The following is a 25877-nucleotide window of genomic DNA, read 5'->3' on the forward strand; positions in this document are numbered from 1 at the left end:
AACACTGCTTGACTTTAGCAAGGCTTTTGACACAGTTGACTTTGATATATTACTAATTAAAATGAAACAGCTGAATTTCTCAAACAGCGCAATACACTGGTTTGACAGCTACATCAAAAACAGAAGTCAACAAGTCGTTTGTGGGTCGGAAAAGTCATCATGGAAAAACGTGCGCTCTGGAGTTTCGCAAGGCTCCGTTCTTGGTCCATTACTCTTCTCACTGTACATTAATGATATTTCTTCAGTGATTCACTCCTGCAACTACCATCTATATGCCGACGACATCCAACTGTATATAAGTGCAAGCCCCAAGAACATTGCTGACGCAGTAGCGAGTATGAACACAGATCTTTGCTCTGTTTCTCGATGGGCACAGAACCTAGGTCTGAAACTAAACCCCAAGAAATCCCAGGTCATACTTATATCTCATCCAAAGTTAATCAGCCGGTACTTTCGCGAAACAGTCCCTCAAATACTCCTCAATGGTACCCAACTACCATACCAAAAACAGTAAAAGACCTTGGAATAATCTTGGATGAACACCTAAACTGGGAAGAACAAAGTCACGGCTTGACGGAAATCGCTCTCCTCCCTACATGCAATTCAAAAACTTAGAAAAATATTTCCAACCCATGTTAAACAAAAACTAGTCCAAACACTAGTCTTGCCTAATCTTTACTACTGTGATGTAGTTCAACACGGCACAAATAGTGAAAATTCTAGATGCCTCGAGCTAGTGATGAATGCTTGCGTTAGATACGTGTATAATATTCGGTTGTATGATCATATCAGTCCTTCATACTCGCAGCTAGGGTGGATACGCCCACATAAGGCACGCGATCTCCACACGATGTGCTTACTTCATCGATTTCTTAGCCACTGGTGCCCCCAATACTTATCTTCTCACATTAAACACCTATCATCATTCCACAACCGCAATACCAGATCGGATACGTCTAGCATCTTGGCTGTACCTTTACATAACACAAAATCTTTCTCCGTGTCATTCTCCATCTCAGCCATACGACTATGGAACGCGCTCCCCTGTGATCTGCTTCTTATCCAGAACCACTCAACATTCAAGAGGGAACTCAAAACTTACATATTAGGGGCGGTATAGCCACCATTGTTGTGCCCCTCTCATCTCTTTCTTTCTCCTCTCCATCACAGCTTCGAATTTTACCATTCTATTTCTCTTCCTCAAACCTATCTACCTCTTCTATATCTCTTTCACCCCATTCTATTGTCTTATGTCTCTGCTCGATGAGAATAACTCACAAGCTGCAAGAACATAACGAGAAAATTCCCAACTAACAATAGGACTGACATTCGCAAAAGAAAAGTATGTTTACTTTCATATACATAGTCATTACTACTACTATTATTATTATTATTATTATTATCATTATCATTGTTGATTGTTGCAATTATTTTTTTATTGTTATAATTATCATTGTACTACTGTTATAATCTCTATTTTTTTTCTTTAACATCAATACTGTATAATACGTTATATGTCCTTAATGTTCTGTAGAAACTGTAACTCGTTCAATCTGAGTATGCCTGGTTAGGTGTAAGAGAGGGCCTGAAGGCCCTAATCTTGCCAGGTAAAATAAATGCATAAATAAAATAAATAAATAAACATGTTTAATTAGTTAAAAGTGTTCAACTACAATTAATTACAACATAAATTACTTATCTGTCACGAGAGCTCTGTCTCCGTATGTGCGGCCTTGTACAGGGCTACCATCACATTGAAGTGTATGTGGTACACAATATATACGTGCATGTAGTATGAAGTCAGTGCACACACAGACACACAGTTTATCTAACTATTCTGCACGCACTCACACATACACAACAACCGTTTAGAAAAATATACACAGCCACACACTTAGTCACTCCAGTCACTGTGGTAGGATCCCAATCCCATCCCCATAGATGCACCTTATGTCGTCATGATGCGACAGCCCCACTTTCAGCTGCAGTATATATCTTATGGCCTTGCAATCAAAAATTTATCTGGCGGACCAAGTTTGGAACGATGACAGTGCCATCAAGGATCAACCTCTTCTAACCATCAATCGTGAGGGCGTTTGATACCACATTATGAAGCCATGGGTGACACCTCCACCTGTATGGTACGTGTATGTTCGAGAGTGGAAGGTTAGAAAGACTGCTTGAACCCTCTGCCAGGCACTTTACTGTGAATGGCAGAGTGATCACATAGATGTAGACGTACATATTTGACCAGAGCCCCACAAATGACACAATCTGTGAGCTATTCGCCACATCTTCCATGAGCAGATAACCTTCTTGTTTCGAGATGTTATTCCAGAAGAATTAGCGGCCACATATCCCGATACGTCAAGTATTTCGGGATAGTATCTAACTACTTCATCTAGATTGCAGCCTTTCACCCAGGAGATGACTGTCTGTATCCATATAGAGCAACTAGGGATCGTCGAAGTTTGGCTTCGCAATGTCATTGTTACAGTGGTACATGTGAAGTTTTGAGAGGTCCAGAACATACATGCCGATAAGGACAGATTTGTGAACTACACTGAAACCTTAGACATCACCACAGCAACTTTTCCTTCATTACGTGGTGACTTGTTTGAAATTTGTTCTGGCTCAAATGGCTCAAATGGCTCTGAGCACTATGGGACTTAATTTCTGAAGTCATCAGTCCCCTAGAACTTAGAACTACTTAAACCTAACTAACCTAATGACATCACACACATCCATGCCCGAGGCAGGATTCGAACCTGCGACCGTAGCGGTCGCGTGGTTCCAGACTGAAGCGCCTAGAACCGCTCGGTCACTCCGGCCGGCTTTGTTCTGGCGATGTAATCTCTTGAACCATAATGACCACTGGTAAACTAAATGAATTTCGCCGAATTCTCTAACATATTCCATGCCTTTTATGAGAACTGACTTCTTCATGAACTTGTGGTCCGCAGCTCGTGGTCGTGCGGTAGCGTTCTCGCTTCCCACGCCCGGGTTCCCGGGTTCGATTCCCGGCGGGGTCAGGGATTTTCTCTGCCTCGTGATGACTGGGTGTTGTGTGATGTCCTTAGGTTAGTTAGGTTTAAGTAGTTCTAAGTTCTAGGGGACTGATGACCATAGATGTTAAGTCCCATAGCGGTCAGAGCCATTTGAACCATGAACTTGTAAACATCTTTTTCAAAGCCATTCGTCCCGAGAGTCCTCTGTAGAGTGTCAACATCAGTGTACTCCTTCAACCAACTAAACTGCTTGAAGGAGATTCTGTGCATCATATCAACAACCTGAAACATTGGTGGTAATTTCACGTAGTGCGGAACATAAGATGTTTGGTTTCACAATGTTGTCAACAACTTTGGGATGAAACCATCTTGCGAGACTAAGTGCTCCAGACACAGTGACAAGTCAAAATATGCGTTATTCATACGTGTGTGATATTTCAGTTCTACCACTAGGATATATCTGTCTCCAGCATTCGTCATGTGTCTTTTCCTTCAAACTGACGATTTTCTCCTCACACAGCCACCAGCACCCTCCAAATGACAGATTTTGTAGCATGGTATATTTGTAGAGGTTGTTTACATCTAGGTAGGAGTTGTAATTTATATCGCCAGATGTCCAGTACTCCTCGTCACTCATTTATGGGTTGTTGGCATTGGTGTACCCATGCATATAATGGAAAAGTCCCACATGACTCCTCTATTTTTAGAAGAGCAGCACGTCAGCAGTTGACGTGTATTATCCTTGACAATGAGTTCCAAAAAAGTCCTGGCATGGTGAAATAGATAGGAGGATCCAGAGAGTACGTGGCCAGGTATACACTCCAAAACTTCTCGAAGGTCTCTGCAAGCAGGTTTACGTCAGTGTTCATGTATAATCCTTCATACTTCTCTACATCAGGGATGCCAGACTCCTGTCAAACATTTATCTTGTGCTCATACTCCGCGTCTGTTCTGGTAGTGCCTGTTAGATTACTGGAGAACGTGGTTATGTTGGGCAATGCAGTTTCATGGTGTCTGTCACATGCAGGAGTTCGTATGGAAAGACTCCATTCTTAATCACAACTTCGTGTCATCAGGATATGCCGATCTGGTGATATGCCTATCGCCCTGACACAGCATCTCAGCAAATTTCTGAAGAGACATGTGCATGAGACGAAGCGAATCCAGGAAGTGAAGCGTTATTATTGGTGTGATTCTCTTGGAAAATGAAATATAGCTCTCAGTGGTGTCAGGGATGACACTGACCTCATCACGCAAGTGTTGAACGAGAAAGAGGGCATCATACTCATTCAAATTGTGGAAAAAGACAGATATGGGCCGTGGCAGTTGGCACTTCAAATTGCATATATTGTGAGCTGCATTGCGGAACTTCTATTTAGATGACAGTGGTCTCTACATGGAGTTCCTACTTCTCTATCAAATGGAAGCCCACAAATATGAGATTCAACTGTCTGCTCATACAAGACATCATTCTCCTGCGAGCCGGTCATCAGAACATTCCTCCGCTAAATCCCATCAGCTTTCCACATAAGTTTTTCGAGCTCATCAAGGAACCATCTCGCATGATTATTTGCGACCTAAAATTCTAATTTGTTGCGATTAGTGTCATATGAGCATAGACGTTGACAGGCTGCCACATAACGGTACGTGTAGTTCTGTGAAGGTAGTATGGGAGGCAGAGGGGTCATCTTCGCAACATGCCACAGGAGTTAGGTGGCACTCCAGTTCGCTGCATATGAATATGGGACATCGCTCCTGCTGCTGGGTGTTCTTAGACCTTAAGAACTTTTTATCCTCAGTAGGCATTTCCACATGTAAATGCTCCTCGCTCGAACAGCCAATGAGGTGCCTTTCAACATACTCTCCCTTGGGAAACAAACTGAGGCATTCACAGCACCAAGACCTTGCACTGTTATATTTAAACATTAGGAGCGAAAGTAGGTGGGACATGTTTTTGATCCATACATGGTGTTGTTGCTCGCCATTACAGATCAGCAACAGTACTATGTGTCTGGGACACTGACTGGCTAATTTGGAAATGTAGAGGGGTGTGGTGTATTGTTGTAGCAAGTAAAGTATTTCAGAAAAAGGTCGAGCAGCCACTACATGTTACACAGAAATTATTACTGATTTATTAAAATGTTAGCCTGTTAAATGCTTAAGTTCGGTGGCAATTATTGTCGGCACAGATGATATGTATTTGATACTGCCGCTGACGCTTACAGCATTTAGCACTTCATCATTTACATAATTATAGTTTCACACCACAATACAAAAATCTGTAACTGGATATAAAGTTCTGAATAACTGTTCTATTAGCATGCAGCCAGATCTGTACTATAGCAACACTGGCTTCGTTAGTGATGATTACAAGCGGTTGCTGATTACAGAAAGACTTGTGCTGTTAATACAGAGACTGTGGTTGACCGGCTTCGTGCTTGGACATCAATAACATTCCAGCTGTGGTGGTGTAAGAAAGCACACGAGACTGTGTCTATGCCTACGTCTTTACTTGTGGTGCTATCTTGTGGTACCAGCTTTTGCATGTGACCTCATTCTGTAATTTTTTGGACAACATAACATTCCTCCCACCTCCCCCACCCCCAAACCTCCACTCTGTCGTCGTATAATGCTGTGTCACATGACAACAGCAGAGCGGAGGCCCGAATGCGAACATAAATAAGGAAACAGGGGCTTAACATTGGCTGATGGCAGCTCCCTACCCACGCTATGACATCCACCTTGCAATTGACATGGAACACTGGCCACAATATAGCCACTGAATGCACGCCCAAATCTAGTTGTGCAGATGCAATGGTCAGGTTAACTGTAAGTGTAACTCCAAGGGGGCCGTTACGGCTATCTGTGGGAGCGCATCCAGAGACATCAGCTCTGGCAGTGACGATGACGATGTCGGCTACATCTGCAATGGTGGTAGAAGTTGGTGCAGGGCCTACAACACTGATCTTGATCAGTATCATGGTGGATGGCGCCATCTACGGTGGGCAGAGTGGCAGAGGGACTACCGTTGCTGATCTAAGTGGTGTGCTGGGTCTGTGGACAAAAATCCTGCTAGAGAATCACTGACGTAAGTGCGATGCATCTGATTCTGGTACGCCGAAGGAGCCCAGAAGAACCCTGAATGATGTAAGTTGAGCATCCTAAGACTCACGCAATGGTACTGTGCTCCCATCGCTGTTTCTATCCAGAAACTTTAAAGTAAACTTCACCCTGTGGCTGACACTTTGTCTGATATGGCCGAACAAAATGTTTCTGCTGCAGCCCAAGAAGTTGCGACGTGGTACGATGATGATCAGTGTAACAATTCTGCAAGCAACTTCCCACCACACCCGAGAGAACGGTAGGTGGAAAAAAAATCGTGAACGCTTGTTCCGTTTTGTGGGAGAGATGGAGTTTCTCCATGTGACTTTCGAACGTTCAAACGAACCATTCAGCTCCACCGTTAGAGCCGTTAGAATAGTGGTAAAAAAGGGCAGTAGTTGCATGATCTATGCTGCTGTCGGCACAAAATTGTTCAAAATCCGCTGATGTAAATTGTGGTCTGTTGTCTGAGACAAGAACTTTAGGTGCACCTTCGAGATAAAAAACATATTAGAAAACTGATACACAGCTAGCAGTAGTGGCTAACGTCATGGGAATTACATAAGAAAATTTGCTGCATGAAAACACCACCAACAACCATCACGTGTTCCAGAATGGACCCACGAAATCGATATGAATGCACTGCCGTGAACTATACAGAAATGGCCACTAAAAAAAGCCTATCGGCTGAGCGGATTGGTGCTATGCACAAACGTTGTAACGAGAGGGTTTATGTTGAATCTGGGCATCCAGCCCTGTCAAGGACAATGAAGATGGGCGAATTGGTTTGTGCAAACTATGCCCTAATGACTTTGATGCAGTGAAGACAAAACTTCTTGCTTGAAGGATTGAGAAATCACAACCTGTGCATCGTCATTCTCTATATGCAATGGCGGAACACCTGAGAGTGCAGATAGTGCATGATAATGTGTAAAGTTGAGGTGCCAGGTGCCATACTGGGGGGGGGGGGGGGGGGGGGGGGAATTTCAAACTACATTGCCATCCAAGGCGTACGTATTAGAGAATGATGATCTGAAGCGATGGGTCAGAAGCAGTTACCTCAGCAACACGCCTAAAGTCGAAAGGAAAATTCTGAAGAATTTAAAAATGTTGAGTATGAATTTAATGACATGGGTCCTCAGATGAATCAAATGCTATGACAGTACCAACCGGGAACTAAGACTACATGTTAATGTTTGATGTTGCGCAGTGGGTGTTTACAACAACTCGTATTGACGCTTGGACAATAACAGATACTAATAATGCAATTTTTGTGCTGTCCATGGTCGTGCAGGTTTGGAAGAATTGAAAAAAGCTGTTACAAGCCAATGATCTGTAATCAAAAGTAACTTCTGATAATATAAATATTCTACGTAACACCATATATAATGGCAAGAGCCTCTTCTTCAAATTGTCTGTAATAGCACAGCACTTCGTTGAGAGTTTTAGAAGCAAAAGCAATGGGCTTATCAGAGGAACCAACTGTATGGGAGAGCACAACTCTAATTCTGTAAGAAGATGCATCTACAGCTAACACAACGGAATTAGCTGGATCAACAACGAAGACTGAACAGTGAGTCCTTTAACTGCTGAAATGAATCTTGACATTGTTGGGACCACACAAAGAAACACCATTATGGCGCAGCTGGTTCAGCGGAGCAGCAGTTTGTACAATTTAAGCAATAAATATAACGAGAACTTCACCTTGACAGCTTGGAGTTCCTTAATACTACAGACACTGGCAGCGCGAATTAGCTGGATGAATACACTGAGCGTTTAACACATGTCAGAAATGTTCTTCATGGAAGAAGAAGCACTTTTCCTTGTTACACTTCGAGACAGCGGCAGAATCAATTGAAAGAAACAGTCTAAATTTCCCAAATGTTCAGCAAGTATACGGCCCACACAAATTTATCACCCAGATAGTTTGTACGAGAAGGACTTTTGCTTTAAATTGTTCTAGTATATGCTGAAAAATAGTTCTGAACGGTAGTCTTTGAGACTGGATTAAACCTAGGTGAGTGTTGACCACACAATATCAGTTTGACTGCTCGTGTAGTGGTAACTGTAGGTACGCCTCACATAAATCAGTCTTGGGAAAGAATCTACCCTGTCCCAATCTGTCCATTAATTCCTCCCGTCGTGGGAGGGAGAATGGACCCATGACAGTGAAAGAAATGTGTATGCCGACGCTTCAAATTCGTTGTTGCCTCTGGCAGCAACTATCTCTACATGTGATGGCGTCGTGAAGTACCTATGTGACTTCTTTCTGTGGTCGACACCACAAGAGGTCCAACTATTTTATACTTGACAACTTTCTTCTGCACAGTGTACTCATGATCTTTATCTTCTGGCTTATCAGCGTGCAGGGTGTATACGTGGATGGAATTATCACATGTCTGCCTCTCGAATATCGGTCGGTTCTGAAGTTGTACAGGGAATGTGATGCTTGGGAGTTGAAAAGTCTGCAGGCACAAGGTGTACGGTATTTTTTAATACTGCATGAAATTTTTGGGTAATTTCTGTCGCTAGCCAAAAGCGATCATGCAAAATAAAATATATTTAACGCAGCAGTATTCTTGAAATTAATGCATGCTTGTCTACTGGCAGGATCCCTGAGAAGAGGGATGTAAGTGGACCCAACAATAAGTTAATCAAGCGAGTATATATAGTGATGTTGCTGAGTGCCTTACGAGACACACTTTCCTGCATTTCGGGGTAATGGTGCAGTATGATGCTCTCGGTAAAAGTTCTGAAACACTCTGCTATTGACTCACCCGTGATATCGCGCCAGTTCTCCGCAAATTTGAAAGATGCTCTTCTCCTCAACATCAGGGACACTGTCCTCTTTTGGGGGTTGCGTCAGTTTGCAGTAAAAACACAAGCATTAAGAAGTATGACCACAGATTGGGAGCCCACATTCAAGTTATCAATGCAGGCAAGTGAGTTCCTGTCCCCAGATGAGCCAGCAATTATAGAGTGAAGGCAGCCACAGGACTTACTTGGTGATTCGTAAAAGCACAGGCAGTGGTGCTGCTGCTGAAAGATCCAGTTGTGATGTCTCAATGACCTCTGATGGTGGTGGTGACTTTTGTAAGATGGGCCAGGGTATGGAGAGCTCTGCCCAGACCATGACAAAAAGACTAGAATCATGATGTTGTGCCACGATAATTGGCTGGCTGGGAGTGTCAACAGACAGGGCAGCCTGATGGACTTCACAGGCTGAATGGCAACGCACCATAGCCTCCATCTCCTTATTCAGTCCTGGCCAGTAGACATATCGCCTGTCAAGGGCTTTCATCCGTGACATACCACAGTGCCTGCGATAGAGGAATATCAAGATGTGAGTGCATAAGTTAGTTGGGGTGACAACACGATGGGTACCTGTCTCCACATCCAATAGGAGCACATTGGAGACGATGGGCAAACCATGAGAGAGGCGAGCCCAGGCCCAGACCTCAGAGACAGTTGACTTCGCAAAATAAGTGGGTCACTTATGAAGTACTTAGTGTATGACACACCACAAGACAGGGTCGTAGCATGTGTCCCCTGCAACGTGAGTAGCGGTAATGGGAAACCCATCCAAGGTGTGTTGCCATTCCACGTTAATGTGAAAACATGAGAGTTCCATTTGGTCATATGCTGGGTCTGGTCCTGAGGGTAAACATAAGAGGGCATCCATTCTGTGAAGTAGGCTTGTATTTTATGGTGTAATTGAAGGAGCTAAGGGAAAGAACCCAACGCTGGAGCCTTAGGGCTGCCTGCTTTGGAAGTGGAGAGTGTGGCCTAAGAGGGCTAGAAGTGCTTGCTGGTGTGTAACGAGGGTAAACCGTGTCCCAAATAGGTACATATGGAATTTCTTCACGGCAAAGATGATCTCTGACGCCTCTTTATCGATCTGGTAGTAACTGCTTTGGGCAGACGTCAGTGTTTTCGACACAAAGGTGATGGGTTGGTCCGTACCATCATCATTAAGGTGTGCCAGCACTGCACCAGTGCCATAGTAAGAAGCTTCCCCAGCCAAATCAAGGCGTCGTGATTGGAAAAAGGGGATGAGGCAGGGCTCAGAACGTAACATGTTCTTCAGCAGTGTGAAGGCCTGCTCACAGGCCGCTGAAAACTGAAATGAAACACCTTTCTTCTGCAACTGGTTGAGGGGATGCATAATGTGTGCTGCCTTCAGAAGGAACTTAGAATAACAATCCACTTTCCCCAAAAAGCTGCAACGCCCACAGGTTTTGGGTATGCAGAGGAATCAATACCAGAAACATTACAAGCAAGGGGCTGAACCCCGTCTTTGGTGAGCAGGTGGCTAAGGTAGTTCACTTGTTCCTGGGAAAATTGGTATTTGTGCAGATGGCACTTGAGGCCTGCATCATGCAACGTCATAAAGAGGGTATGTAGGTTGCGCAGGTGGTCTGGGCGAGTAGTACCCATAACAAGTCATCAAGGTAACTGGTACAAGCTGGGATGGTAATGGTTAACTGTTCCAGGTATCTCTGGAAGATCGCTGGAGCTGGAGAGATCCAAAAGGCAAACGTTTGTATTTGTGTAAGTCGAAAGGCCTTACTGGAAGCAACAATGCGTTGCAATGCCTCATCTAGTGGAATCTGGAAATGAAATAACGAGGTCTGTTTTAGAAAAACATTCACCAACAAGCTTTGAGAGAAGGCCCTCTTGACTTTGTATGGGGCAGGTTTCCACCAGAGCTGGGCATTGATCGTCGGCTTCTGGACCACGACCAGGGATGTGGCCCAAGCACTAGTTTTGATCAGTTCGATGACCCCAGCATCGTGAAGATGATCGAGCTTAACGGCGGTCCGTAAGGAGACAGGAAGATGACATGCTCGACAGAAACGAGGCACCGCATCTGGACGCAAAGAAATATGTGCCTCAAAATTGGTGGTGCACCCCAGGCCAGGCTCAAAAAGGGACACGAAAGAAGCACAAAGATCACGAAGGCACTGTGTTTGAGATGTCCTGAGCTTTGTCCATGATGCAGAACCCAAACAGCGAGAAAGCATCCAGGCCGAAAATGTTGCCAGCTGAATGACTTGACAACATACAGCGTCTGTGGCCACGTAACCATCTTGTATATTGCCATAGTGGTGAATTGACCTCCGATGGAATGGAGCTGTCACCATATACAACCAACTTGCGAGGGGGCAAGACCAACGCTGGGTAACCCTGATGAGCGTATGTCGGGAGACTGACCAGGTAAACCGTTGTTCCCGTATCGACTTGGAAACGAACGTCCTGACGAACAATCGTGAGAGCAATAAACGAATTGGGGATGCAAGAATTACCCTGGGGAGCAATGGCCTTAAGTTCATGCACCATCTCATGATGGGGTTAGACTGACATCACGGCTGATCCTTGCCACAGTCGGTGCAGTCCTTTCAACGATCAGGGCAGCCAGCCTGTTGATGCATCACAAAACAGTCAGGACAAGAAGGCAGAAGCCGCTTTTTGCGCAAACGTGGCTGGACTGGCTGCTCAGAGGTCATTGACACGTGGGAAAGTGATGAATCACGACGCCGCCGTCGGAAAGAAGGCTTGCGGGAATTCCGTCCCTGCGGTGGTGGTTGGACCGCAACGATCTGAGGCCGGGCCATAAGACGTTCATTTGCTACCTGCTCGATCTTTAAAGAGTGCGCAGTTTCCAGTATGTCGTCCAAGGAAGGAATGTCGAGGCTGAGGGCTGCAGTGCGAACTTCTGGATTGGGAACCAATTGGGCCACTACGTCACTGATCAGGGAATCTGTATATGAAGTTTTGCAAGACGGGTCGGCACAGGTAAAAATCACCACTACGACTCAGACCTCTCAAATCGTTCGCCCACGAGCGATAAGACTGGCACATTTGCTTGTGGTAGTGATGGAAACTGGGGCGCGATGCGACCGCTTAGAAACGTTGTGAATAATAGGTCGACAGCAACGAACACATTTCCTCCAAGGTGAGTGCAACCCAGTTTGAGAGGGGAGCCAACTTCTTAAGTAAGAAAAATGTCTCCGGGTAAGCCCAATAAAGGAAGAGTGACTATTAGAGAGCGTCATCAGAAACCCAAAAAGCGGCAAAGTACCTTTTAAGCAGCTACAAATACGGTTTCCCACTCCCCCGTCGTATCGTTAAACGGCGGAAATGCGGATGGGCGGGACACTGTCTGGGACGTGACCACTGTTGGGACGGGTGAAAGGGTCCTGTAGCCACCTTTAATTAGTCCGGTAACCTATTTTCACTAGCATTTCTCCTTTTCCTTGTTTCTCTTTCCTCATAACTCTCATAATGGTGCGATTGAATGAATGTGGTTGTGTGTTACGTTGCTAGACGGTGGCGTAGTCTGCTGCAGAAAGTCTGCGATAGTCGTACAGATTCAGCAGCAGTTGTACAGAATAGCCAACTCTCGTAGTGGTCAAGTAGGCAAAGAGGTTTGCGCTACTTGTGAGAAATCCACCTGCGTTAGGTTGGTGGCGGAAATGGCATCTTTGGGTTTTCCGGGCCACGCGGAGCGTGGAAGAGGCTGGAGAACTAAAAGGGAGGCAGTCTGCCGCCGGTACGGGAAGCGTCCACAGCTGTGCTCCAGTCGAAGAAGGGTGAGTTAGACTGACCGCGTGGCGCGTTGTTACTTGGCGAGGGGAGAGCTGTTAGCTTTTGGTCTCGCTTTTCAACTCTGAAAGATTGCTTTGCCTTGTCGCAGCAAGGAATGCAAAACTTCGGCAGATTTTCCTTTTAGTAAATCTCTATAGCAGACTTGGGTCCACCGAAAGAGCGCCACACAAAGGTGTCGATAAGAAGTGAGCACTCGCTTCTGTATGAATGTCTGTTTGCCTTCAGCTGTGCATGTATAAGCTTTCATTTTTCTAAATATTTGTAGTTTTACCTTCTCGTAAATTTTCCTTGCTTTATGTATCTTTCGTCCGTGGGGAGCCGATCACGTGGTTGAACATTAGAGTTTGTTCGGCTACCGTCATCACTAACTGTCCGATCTCATGTTTATTTTAAAGAATGTTAACTGTTCATGATTGTGTAATGAGATATTGTTGCAACTTGGCCACGATACTTAGAAATTGCGTCTCCACAAACCACGTGGGCACGCGGGTGTACTGCGAAACGTGTACCGTTTCACGAGTTATTGTGATCAGTTATCAGGCAACAGCAGTTGTATGAATGATTCACACCAATGATTTTAGGTGTAGATTATAACGGTGAATGTATCGATGCGTTTCTTTAATGTTTTAGTAATTCATGTTATCAGGAATTGTGTACATGCCTCACATCCATATCTTAGGAATAAATGATTTTATCCACAATTTTATCTAGTACTCCAAGGTTACGTTTTTGCACCTAAGCCACTCACCTCATAGCTTTCCCGTTAGCACATCCAACGCGTTCCCTTACGCACAGGTCCAGTGATTATTTTCCCCTTTTATTTTAAAACAAATGCTTTAGATTAAGTCTTACTTTCAGGTGTGTTGCTTGGAGCTGATCTTATGCACAGTGTCCACGCATTTTCTATTTCATTTTAAATGTTTGATTCTCGTGAACACTGCACAGGCAACACTATTAATTACATCGCATCCTCTATGAGCGATATCACGACACATTCATTTTTATGAGTTTTTGGTCTGTGATCAAATTAATTTATTCTCCGACTCGGCCAAACCTTTGATTAGTTGTATGGTTAGAGTCGGTGGCGACCCTAATCTTCTCACGTTAATTTCACAATCAATAAGCATTTCCATTCCCACTCTTAACGTATTCACCCGTAGAAACAGGTTAGTTACACAGGTTATGAACTATGTGTCTATAATCCATCTGACAGCAGCTGAATTTCTTGAAACAAAAGGTCCGTTTGCTACTGGAACCGCTGATGGAACAGCTGTTGCAATTGCTGCTGCAGGAGCAGCTTTTGTTGTTCCACGAGTTGTACAAGTTTCGCATCCATAATGCACCATGAACCTTTTACATCGTCGCCAATTCTAGTAACCGGAATCCGACACGACCAAGCGACGCAGGCCAACTGGTAGAGGGAGTCGATGGTGAGTCGCCAAAATCACACAAAGACAACAGCTATGGACAACAACGAAGATGACAACAGCGATGGATGGATAGGGCAGAATGGCAAGTCCGAAGAGTGAACTAAATCGACAGCCTACACATAGTAAGATCGGGAACCGTACAATGATACAGGAGGAGCGCAATCGGACCAACACCGACTTCTGAGATTGTTTTTTTTTTTTTTTTTTGGGAGGTTGAAGTACAGTTTCACCAGTTGCTCACGGTCTTACTGTGTTGGTGGATGGTAAAACTTCCATTTGACCATTTGACGGTGATACCATTCCAAAGATATCACCAGAGTGCCTTTTGAAGGTGTGGCAGTGGGACTTGAAGTCCCAAACCACCCTCCAACGGTGGTTGGTTGGTTGGTTGGTTTGTTTGGGGAAGACCAGACAGCGTGGTCATCGGTCTCATCGGATTAGGGAAGGATGGGGAAGGAAGTCGGCCGTGCCCTTTCAGAGGAACCATCCCGGCATTTGCCTGGAGTGATTTAGGGAAATCACGGTCCAACGGTGGAATTTCAGGTTGAAGGCAAGAGGTAACATAGCGATGAACAACATTAGGTGCTTTACGATGGTCGACACCCATCGAGTGGTCAAGTCAATACTATCACTGCATGAGTGGTCATAGGAAGGCTAACGTTAACCATGGTCAGAATCTGAGTCCTCAAGGATGGTGAGAGGAATTGTGTGTTGGTGCCAGTGCCAGGTTGTTGTGGTGCTAATGTTTTGCAAACCAGCGACTGTGTCGCGTAGACCTTCTACTTTGGCATAGAGACACCTTGCCTTCTCTTGCATGGACGTGGCCGGCCGAGGTGGCAGAGCGGTTCTAGGCGCTAGAGTCTGGAACCGCGCGGCCGCTATGGTCGCAGGTTCGAATCCTGCCTCGGGCATTGATGTGTGTGATGTCCTTAGGTTAGTTAGGTTTAAGTAGTTCTAAGTTCTAGGGGACTGATGACCTGAAGTCCCATAGTGCTCAGAGCCATTTGAACCATTTTGCGACTTGCCCTGCAGGCGCAGGAGGGTCTGCACCCGAGAGGCACTAATCATAGCCCGAGCAGTAGAGTCATAGGTGATGGAAGGGTGGACAACCATCCGGTACATATGGAACTTGGTGTCGAGGTTCAGTCCCCTGCTGGTGAACAGTGGATACAACACTTTTATCAGCTTCAGTCCTTTTGGGGTTACATATTCTGCACAGCGATGGAAGAGCAGTTTTTTATCCATCCGGACACATAGGTATTTGGTATCAGGGGACCATGCGACCTGGACGTCTGCTATAGTGATATTGTGGCGAAGGATGGGGCGCCATTTAGTGAAGTAGACTGCCGTAATTTTGGCGGTATTGAGGGCAATCTTGTTGGCACAGCATCGTCACTGTCACGTCCACCTGTCTCTGGAGGCGGGCAATGAGCTGGTCTGTGTTGTGGCTGATGGTATAGAGCATCGTATCATGGGCGTATTGCGCTAGTTGGCAGTGTGGGAGGACTGGCATACCGTTAACATAAATGTTAAAAAGGATGAGAGACAACAAAGAGTCCTGAGGGGTACCCATCGACAAGTGACGTAAGCTGGAGTGTAGATATTGCTGAGCAACCAAGAAAGTCTGATCGTGGAGGAAATTATCCATGATCTTCACATAGATGTCAGGCATGGTCGTCTGTGTCAGCATTTTGTACAAAAGATTGTCCTGCCAGATCATGTCATACACGTTCTGCAGGTCCAGGAAAACCGCTGGCGTCGACATGGTGGAGTTAAAGTCCTTGCTGACGTGTTCTGTGATCTGAAGGACCTGGATTTCAGCCGACAAGTGGGCTGTGAATCCAAGCTGTTCAGGCAGATGGTCCCAGCCATGGCCAGAGGCTGGGAAATGGGGAGGAGGATCAAAGATTCTAGAACATTGGCCATGGTATTTAGAAGGCTAATGGGCCTGATGTTAGTAGGGACCCTAGGATCCTTTGAGGGCTTGGGGATGGCAATCGTTTTGGCCTCCTTCCACCGTGGGGGAAAATGCCAATTATGAGACAGTGGTTCAGGATGCTGGTAAATAAGACCAGTGGTTTGCGTGGGAGCCAGCAGAGATGTTCGTTTAAAATACCATCAAAACCTGGAGCCGACTGTCCACGTTTCTGCCGGAGGATCCGCTGGATTTCCGCCGTGGACGTAAGATGAGTGGCAGATAGGGGTGGACTTTCTCTGAAAGTGGCAACGACCGCAAGATTATCGTCTTCATCTTGTAGTTCATCGGGAGTGAGGTTCTGGATGAGTAACTGGTTTTGGGCCTCAAATGCATTGGCCAGAGTTTCTATCACACGGAGGGTCAAGGTAGAATGGACGTCTAAAGACAGAGTGACGTCAGTAAGGTGCAGGAGCACGTGGTCGTTGTCAGAGGCCAGTTCATGGAGTGTTTCCAACGAAATCAGCACCACAATGTTCTTGAAAATGGCCACATCCAGAACGTCCAGCTGGCATGGACTTGTATAAGGGTGAGAGTGTGGGGGCCATAGACCGACAGCGCCAGAGGATCTTCTAGGTCGAGGAGGAGTTTGCTCTTGGGATTATCAAAGTGAGAATGCCAAGCCGGATGCTTGGCGTTGAGATCTGCCCCAATAATGAGTTTGTCAAATGACTTCAAGGTACGGACATCAGCTTCAAGAAGTGGAAGAAGTGGTAGGTTAGGGCTCAAATACGCTGCAGCAAAATTTATAGCACCAAGCCGGGTAGAAACAGTGGCTGCCATAGCCTCTATAAGTTCGAGTGGTTGGAGAATCTCGTGATTATGGATGAGTGACTTATAGAAAAACACTTCTGTGCCCCCACCTCGGCAATGGAGTCGGTCAGTGTGATAGCAAGCCATGTTGCTGGGACGAAAATCGTCTGCGGGTTTCAGGTGGGTTTCTGAGACATAAAATGTCCACATGGTGGTCGTGGAGGAAAGTTTAAGTTCAGTCTTCATACCTTTAAGGCCATTAACATTAAAAATACAGACAACTAGATCCCGAGGGGGCTGATGGTTTTGTGGTGGGTGATTCGCCATTACATCAAAATCTGGCCGAGCCCGTCAATAAGTGCGACGACTTTAATCAGCCCGTCCTCTGACCCATGGACTTTTTGAGGTATTTCACGAATGACAGCCCTGATGTGGGGCCACGTGAGTAGAGAGATGACCTGGAGGATCTCTCGCATGTCATCCCGGAAAGAAGCATGTGTCTCCACCACCAGACGAACATCCCGGGTGGGCTGGTCGACCCTGCGACGCGCAGGGGTGGGCGTGGTGTCTGGTGGATAAGGCGCCGCAATGGAGGGTTGTGGCACTTCAGCAGGTGGGCTGGAGGAGGCCGCAGACAGTCTTTCAGCTTTATGGGCGTTGATACTTCTGACCCCCTGCGTTGCCGGCTTTATAGGGCCCATGTGAGCGCCGACACTAGCGCTCTCAGGTTATAGAGACGCCGCGGAGCGGCTGTCGTCTATGTCGATGCCCTCTGGCGGAGTGTCCAAATTGTTGGACCGGTATACCAGATAGGCAACAGACCAACAGGCATCAGTACTGATCTAAAATTTCTCAAATAGAGCAACAACCAATCACAGAAACTAGCAACTGAAGAAAAGTACCATATATAGAAGGTCATGCTCGAATCAAAGGAAACCATAAATGAGTACACAGCTTACTGCGATGGAACTCAGTTCTCTGCCCGCAATGAAATGTTAGACGACACAGTACCACACACACACACACACACACACACACACACACACACAAACACACGGACCTAAAAGCGGCCTCCAAAGGCAAAAGACGAAACAAGATTAAAAACTCCCCCCCCCCCCCCCCCCCTCAGATCACATTCAGCTGTTCAACTTTCTGTTTCCATACTTTGTAGAAGTACATTTAGAAGCTGCTCCACAATGAAGACACAATGGGAAACTGTAAAGGTTAGTATAAACTTATTGCATACATACACACAATCTTTCACGTAGATTAAAATAAGTTTTATGTAAATTGAGGCTGGCAGGGAGAGAAAGGAAAGGAAAGGGCAGGAACTAATGATATCAGCTGCATCAGGACTTAAAGCAGAATCAGTGACGACGAGTGAAAACGTGTGCCAGACAACCACTCGAACGGAGGGTTTCCTGCTTAACATCTAGTTGCGTTAACCACTGACCATCCGGACACGGTGTTTATCGTAAATTTGCAAACTAACTTGGCACGCTTCCCGGCGGACCCATAGTCTCATGTAGCGCTACCTATCCGCAGTCGGCATCCACGTCCTCTATGCTCGCTGCTTATTTTCTTTAATTTTCCGTCGGGATCGAACGTTGTTGTGCATCCGCACTGAATGTTATGGAATCATTGCCCATGGAGGTGAATCAGTTACATGAATGTCCGCCCTCGGTAGCTGAGTGGTCAACGCGACAGAGTGTCAATCCTAAGGGCCCGGGTTCGATTCCCGGCTGGGTCGGAGATTTTCTCCGCTCAGGGACTGGGTGTTGTGTTGTCCTAATCATCACCATTTCATCACCATTTCATCCCCATCGTCGCGCAAGTCGCCGAAGTGGCGTCAAATCGAAAGACTTGCACCCGGTGAACGGTCTACGCGACGGGAGGCCCTAGTCACACGACATTTCAGTTACATGAATGTGTGGTGTCTGGTCTTTCGGACATGTCCGAAATAACAAACAGCACGCATTTATATAATATATGTCTGATTTCCGCAATCTAACTTCCTGAGTCATAAATTTTTGAAGTAAAATGTTTTCTTCATTGAATTCTCTATGGATGCAGATTAGAAACTAGGGCAGAAATACAGCTATAATGCAAAGTACGTTACGCCATTGTTGTGTCTCCCCCAGAGGACGCCACACTCGAACCAGTCTCAGCATGCCACCCACGGTACTGTCAGTCGCCCCCTACCATGATATACCAGGAAATATTTTACTTTTACGCTACATAACATACAAATAGTCCATTAACCAACCCATAGTTACGTCTGCCACCATAGAGAGAGCTGAAACCTGGCTCTATTTGCTCCGTCCGCAATGTACACTATGTGATCAAAAGTATCCGGACGCCTGGCTGAAAATGACTTACGAGTTCGTGGCGCCCTCCATCGGTAACGCTGGAATTCAGTATGGTGTTGGCCCACACTTAGCCTTGATGACAACTTCCACTCTCGCAGGCGTACGTTCAATTACGTGCTGGAAGGTTTCTTGGGGAATGGCAGGCCATTCTTCACGGGGTGCTGCACTGAGGAGAGGTATCGATGTCGCTCGGTGAGGCCTGGCACGAAGTCGGCGTTCCAAAACATCTCAAAGGTGTTCTATAGGATTCAGGTCAGGACTCTGTACAGGCCGGTCCATTACAGGGATGTTATTGTTGTGTAACGACTCCGCCACAGGCTGTGCATTATAGCCCCTTCCATGAAAAACACGACCACACCATAACAACACCGCCTTAGAATTTTATTGTTGGTACTACACACGCTGGCAGATGACGTTCACCGGGCATTCGCCATACCCACACCCCGTCATCGAATCGCCACATTGTGTACCGTGGTTCGTCACTCCACACAACGTTTTTCCACTGTCCAATCGTCCAATGTTTACGCTCCTTACACCAAGCGAGGCGTCGTTTGGCATTTACCGGCGTGATGTGTGACTTATGAGCATGAAATCCAAGTTTTCTCACCTCCCACCTAACTGTCATAGTACCTGCAGTGGATCCTGACGCAGTTTAGAATTCCTGTGTGATGGTCTGGATAAATGTCTGCCTATTACACATTACGACCCTCTTCAAGTGTTAGTCAACAGACGAGGTCGTCCTGTACGCTTTTGTGCTGTACGTGTCCCCTCACGTTTCCACTTCACTATCACATCGGAAACAGTGGACCTAGGGATGTTTAGGAGTGTGGAAATCTCGTGTACATACGTATGACACAAGTGACATCCAATCACCTGACCACGTTCGAAGTCCGAGAGTTGCGCGGATTGTCCCATTCTGCTCTCTGACTATGTCTAATGACTACTTAGATCGCTGATACCTGAAAGTTGGTAGCAGCACAATGCTTCTAATATGTGAAATGTGAAACGTGTGTTTTTGGGGCTGTCCGGATACTTTTGATGACAAAGTGTAGAGCGCAGTGGCACATTAATACGCCGAACACTCGGACAGTTCGCTTACAGTTCCAGTTGCCTACAGCTGCCTGCAGTGGGTAGCAGTTCTCATCTGCAATCCTCAGCTTATCCACACACTACTAATGTACTGTCCCTTGCCCATTATCTTCATTACTCACGACACTTCGCCTATTCTCGTAACAGTTTGAGCCTGGTCTGCATCTGCATTGAAGAGCCGGCCGGAGTGGCCGTGCGGTTCTAGGCGCTACAGTCTGGAGCCGAGCGACCGCTACGGTCGCAGGTTCGAATCCTGCCTCGGGCATGGATATGTGTGATGTCCTTAGGTTAGTTAGGTTTAAGTAGTTCTAAGTTCTAGGGTACTGATGACCACAGAAGTTAAGTCCCATAGTGCTCAGAGCCATTTTTGAACCGTCTTTCTCACTCCCTCTTGGGACACAAGAAGTTCTCTTCCTACATTTAATATCCTTTATGTAAAGTGAAACTATAGTGATGTTAGAAATTATCGTGCTGAGATCATAGACGTATTTTACTGCTACGAAAAATTCTCTCTAGGACAGATATTAAATATTTTTCTTTCTGACGCGAAATGTATTGAAAATTCTTTTGATTCTGAAATATTACTTCGTTAAGCTGAAGCCAAAGTTATTGCAATCTTCTGTTTGTGTGATTTTATGTAAAGATAAATTTTCAACAATCAAAGATAACCATGCTGTGTTTACTGAAAATCGAACCTGGTAAATAACTGTAAAATGCAGCTTGTTCAGAATGTAGAGCGCGGGAAATGAAAGAGAATTAATTTTAATGTACGTTTGGAGTTAAATTAAAATATCACACTCGATTCCACTCGTAAAAAGCATTGGCCACATTTACGTACATTGTAAAGAGAGGAAAATGTGTCCATTTCAAAGCAAGAATAAATTTTTAAAATCCAGCAATGATAATTATTATTTACCGTGCTAGCTCTGATTTCCCTTATTTCATTGTGATGATCGTTCCGCTGTAGGTCAGCCTCAACAAAAAAATTTTGCCTTCAGAGGAGAAAGTTGGTGATTGAAATTTCGTGAGAAGAGTCCGCCGCAACGGAAAATGCCTTTGTTTTAATTATCACCACCCCAAATCCTGTATCATGTCCCTCGCTCTCTCTCCCCTATTTCGGGATAGTAAAAAAAGTGCTGTTCTTTGAACCTTCTCGATGTACTCCGTTAATCCTGGCTGGTAAGGATCCCAGACCGCGTAGCAGTACTCCAAAAGCGCAGTGTAGGCAGTCTCTTCAGTAGATCTGTTATATTTTCTAAGTGTTCTGCCAATAAAACGCAATCTTTGGTTTGCCTTCCGCACAACATTTTCTATGTGTTCCTTCCAATTTAAGTTGTTCGTAATTGTAATCCCTAGGTTTTAATTGAATTTACAGCCTTTGAATTTAACTGATTTATCGCGGAACCGAAGTTAAACGGATTCCTTTTAGCACTCGTGTGGATGACCTCAAATTTGTCATTATTTTGCGTCAATTGCAAATTTTTGCACCATACGGATATCTTTTATAAATCGTTTTGAAATTTGGTTTGATCTTCTGATGAGTTTACTAGAGGATAAACAACAGCATCATCTGCAAACAACTTAAGACGGCTTTTCAGATTGCCTCCTAAATCGTTTATGTAGATAAGGAAGAACAGAGGACATGTAACACTACCTTTTGAAAAGCCAGGTATCACTTATGTTTTACTCGGTGACTTTCCGTGACGTACTACGAACTGTGACCTCTCTGACAGGAAATCACGAATCCAGTCACATAACTAAGACGGTATTCCATAAGCACGCAATTTAACTTTTGGCCAGTTGTGTCGTACAGTGTTAAAAGCTTTCTGGAAATCTAGATGTACGGAATGAATTCGAAATCCCTTCTCAACAACACTCAACACTTCTCGTGAGTAAAGAGCTAGTTGTGTTTTACAAGAACGATGTTTTCTAAATCAGTGTTGTCTGTGTGTCAACAGACCGTTCTCTTCGAGATAATTCATAATGTTCGGACACAATTTATGTTACAAAATCCTGCTGCATATTAGCGTTAATAATATGAGCCTGTAATTTAGCGGATTACTCCTACTACCTTTCTTGAATATTGGTTTGACCTGAGCAACTTCCAATCTTTGGGTGATCATACGAGACCGCTTGTACCGGCCATACGTCGCCCGTTATTCATACGTAACGAGGATAAATAACATTCGAATAAAAATAGATGAAAAATAGAGTCAAGTACAATAAATACTTCATTTTCTTTGATTGTACCCGGGACCTAAATACAGTCTAAATTTTCTGTCAAAATTACTGGAAGTCCACAGATATTTTCTTACCTGTATGCACATTGCGTTCTGAGACCGCGCCTCTGCATATGTGTGTGAAGCAAAATATAGCATAATGCCATAGAAGGTTAGTGTCGACTTGAAGCTTTGTACAATAACTGTAAAGTCATGGGGATGGTGCTTTTTAATCCGTAAAATAGCGAAACTAAGACTAAATTATTAATTTTTATTCCAGTATGCAGTGATAAACTATGAAAACGTAAAATAAAACACTAAGCTACGATGAAGCAAAGGAGAAGTCAAAACGAGACCGTTGGAATAAGTTCATGAAGATACGTTTCAGCCGCTGAAACGGTATTTGTTTTTATACCAATTACGCAGAATTGAAAAGTAACGTTTAAAATGAACGAAGTATTAGCTTCTACTTGCAAAAGTTATGAAATAGAGACTCACTTTCTAGAGTAATTAAGAGTCTCCACACTTCTAGAACTAACAAAATTGAGATGTATGAAAACCCACTATTATAAAAATTGAAAATTAGAAATTGTTATCGTTTACTATTAAGAGTTCTGATTAAGAGAAAGCAGAGCTGCGCACGTAGTTGAGTGTATGAATAATTAAGTAAAAGAAAGACACGAATTGTCTTAGAAAATAAGACAGACAAAACGATCAAATCGGGACAACGAAATCCTAGAGGATACAGAAGATATTAAGACAGGAAGTAAAATTAGGAATAATTTGTAAGATAATGCACATAGAAAAATAAACGAAAATAACATAATGCATATTAGCTCTGAAATCGTAGGGCCAGATGGTAATTTTTTAGCATTTTCGGCAGTTGCAAACAGCGTTTGTATGGTAAGAAAAAGAAATAAACAGAAGAGCAAACATAGCCTGCAGTGCAGTTGATAGCCTAAACAGGTTCCTCATAATGAAGCGGTCGACATTGTTAAAAGCAAAGTTTAGCACTAGTGCGTACTACTAGATTTCACTTATGGCAGTGAGACATTGAAATTAAATGCAAAATACGTTTATTATATATGTGAATGACCTTCCACTTACCATTCAACAAGCAGAATTTGTACTTTTTGCAGACGATAATATCGTTATATTGAGTTTCATTAGGGAGAAAGATTGTAAATGCTATTTTTCAAACAATTATAAATTGGTACTCAGAAATTTTTTTCTCTCTACATTAAAAAAAAAGTACTTTCAGTTCTCTACAACAAATAGGGTCATACAAACAACTGATGTAGCATGTGAACAGGAATCAGTAAATAGGGTACTCCAAATTTTTGGATATACGCATTGATGGAAACATGAACTGGAAGAAGCATATCACTGAGTTTTTCAAACAGTTAAGTTAAGTTACCTTTACTCTTCGTATAATTGCTAATCCTGGAAACTAACCTGCCGACATATTTCGCTAATTTCCATTTAGCAATGTCTTATGAAATAATTTCCTGGGGTAATTCTCTACTTATCGATTGTACAAAGGCGAGAAATAAGAATAATGTGTGATGTTCACCCACAGACGTTATGTAGATACGTTTTCAACGACAGGAATTTTAACTGTGCCGTGACACACATATGAACGCTAATGAAATTCGCCATAATCAGTTCATCACAATTTAAGAATAGTGAAGTCCATCGTGTAACCCATTTTTAAAGCTGTCAGTGGCTAGGAAAGAATTTCAATATGCAGCAACAAAAATCTTTGATCATTTGGCCAATAACACAAAATATCTGACAGGTAGCAAAGCAAATTTTAAATCTAACCTGAAATCATTTCTCCTGGACAATTCCGTCTATTACATGATCGAATATCTGTTAAACAACTGGCAGACTTAAAAAACGACTTTGTAGTGTATTTGCATGCGTAAGGCTAAAAAATTAATGGGTTTCTTAATGTAAACACTAGTAATGTGTGCATTTCTTGTAAACTGACTCGTTCCACAGCATTTCGATAAAAGATTCGTTCAACTGATCTATGGAAAACTAACTAAAACTGAGGGCTGTCCAGCGAACAATGAAGAGATTGGAAATGACTTGGGGAGACAGAAAAGCAAAGAGATGACCCAGCGACCAGACTATGTTGGAAGACGTAATTATGAAAATGAAATGGTGGCTGCCGGCACCTATAACCAGGCGCATGGATGGTAGAAACATTGAGCAATTGCTTTCCTGGATTCAAAATGAAAATTAAAGACAGGAACGATGGCCTACAGGGAAATCAGTATTTGACGTTAGAAACCACTCGAACCAGCATGCGCCGTATTGTCAAAGGGCTTAACATAAAGTGTCTAGGGTCGGCTCAAGAGGTCATGGTGTGTCATTTATACATTAATAAATTCTGGCCATGATATCTGAACCATCAAAACTGCATCAGCCCTTCGATAACAGTATTGATAATATTTTAATCAGAGAAGGTACTTTCTGAAATTATATTGTTCTCTATCATAGTTATATTACAAATGGGGGTTCCAAATACAAAGAAATAAAGTTTGTAACTTTATTCGTGGCTCATAATTTATATTTAGACTTTATTACAAGTTTGTAGAAGTACTCCAAATACTCAAACTTTATTCCTCATTCATGGAAACTTACTGTAGATTTATTTTTACCCAACCTTAGGGGTTACATAGCGCTGTGATACAAAATTCTGTACCCCACCCCAGAACAGTATGTACGTCATAACTGACAATATCAGTTGGAAAAGGCCATTATTTGATTTACGTTTTGTTTTAACTCCTCGCAATAATAATTAGCCATCCCCTGACAAAGACTGAAACCATTTGGCAGCTGGGGATTTTAATTCTTTTTTCCAAGTGCTGGGTTATCGATATGACCCGAGAAATTGAATTACCTGCACCCACTGGTTCATCAGGCGAGAGGCGGCACAGCCTCGAGTGTATAAACCGCGCGCAGTAAAAGTGCAGCGGCGCATCTAAAAATATGAAGCGTTTTATTGGCGGCTGACCAGTACGGCGGTCGCCTGTCGGGCGCTGATAGGTTTAGTGCGCACCAAGCCCGCAGCGGCAGTAAGCTGTTTTATTGCCGTTCGCATTTACATTTATTTGAGGTTGCAATCAACTGGAAGCAGACGGCCGCCTGCGATCCCCCTCCCTCTCGTAAAACACCAAATTAATTCGCGTCTGGTAACTATCCGCTTGGCGTCACGCCTGCCTGTACTTAATCACAGCGCCAATACCATCAGTGCTCAAGAAGCAGCCGTGCCCGGGGACGTGACTTCGGCACTCACAGCTGCGCCGGCTGTA

Source organism: Schistocerca piceifrons, chromosome X (genome assembly GCF_021461385.2).
Source record: "Schistocerca piceifrons isolate TAMUIC-IGC-003096 chromosome X, iqSchPice1.1, whole genome shotgun sequence".
In the NCBI taxonomy this organism is placed as follows: domain Eukaryota; kingdom Metazoa; phylum Arthropoda; class Insecta; order Orthoptera; family Acrididae; genus Schistocerca; species Schistocerca piceifrons.